The sequence below is a fragment of the Branchiostoma belcheri genome, unplaced genomic scaffold (assembly GCF_001625305.1).
Source record: "Branchiostoma belcheri isolate BF01 breed outbred unplaced genomic scaffold, Haploidv18h27 scaffold90, whole genome shotgun sequence".
Classification (NCBI taxonomy): Eukaryota; Metazoa; Chordata; class Leptocardii; order Amphioxiformes; family Branchiostomatidae; genus Branchiostoma; species Branchiostoma belcheri.
The window spans coordinates 644,257-644,983 of NW_017804576.1; the positions used below are offsets into that span (position 1 = coordinate 644,257).

At 33.3% G+C, this 727-nt stretch overlaps 1 protein-coding gene across 1 annotated transcript in view; it reads left to right on the forward strand.

The window, feature by feature from the left end:
- The window catches only part of LOC109487966 (ATP-binding cassette sub-family D member 4-like), a 25,926-nt gene that overhangs the window by 12,529 nt on the left and 12,670 nt on the right, over positions 1 to 727 (forward strand). The window lies entirely within an intron of this gene.

A 727-nucleotide genomic window follows, 5' to 3' on the forward strand; every position in this document is an offset into this window, starting at 1 on the left:
AAAGACACTGGTGTTACATGAAATAAAACCATGCGGATATATATACAGGTTACAAATAGGAGAACATAATTGTAGAAAATGAAAGAATAATACATACAGGTGGTATCCATCATATAGTAGTACATACTATATCAATCAATCAATATCAATCAATAGTTTGTAGTTTTTGCATATAAACCTACAATCAATAGTTTGTGCTTATAAACCTGCATTTCCCCTCTGGTCTCTCAGTCACTGACGAAAGCTAGTGGATACTAGCTGAAACGTCTGACGTTTTCAAAATCATATCCAGTTTCTTGAGTAACTGCTTTTTGGCGTATAGTACATACTACATGTATATGTTTTACCTTGGGATGTTTGGGAGGAAATCTTGAACTTGATATAGCAACATGCATGTTACATCCACTTTTTCTGAAGATTTGATAACTATACAGTTTTGCTAGCTGTAACATTACATTGGTAACAATGTATATGAAATATGTTTATCATTAAAAAAATCTTATACAAATGTGATGGTTAGTATTAAACATCCTTGCTAATAATTACTGCTTATCTTTAAATAGTATAATTAACGTGTTAAATGTTGAACTTCGAAATTGGTGTCTTTGTTTTCTTGTCACCCGGCTCCTTTTTGGATAAGAAGACCACTTGTCTAAGAAGACCAGATTCCTTAGGTCCCCAGGGTGGTCCTCTTATACAAGTTTGACCGTAGATGATGAAACTGATG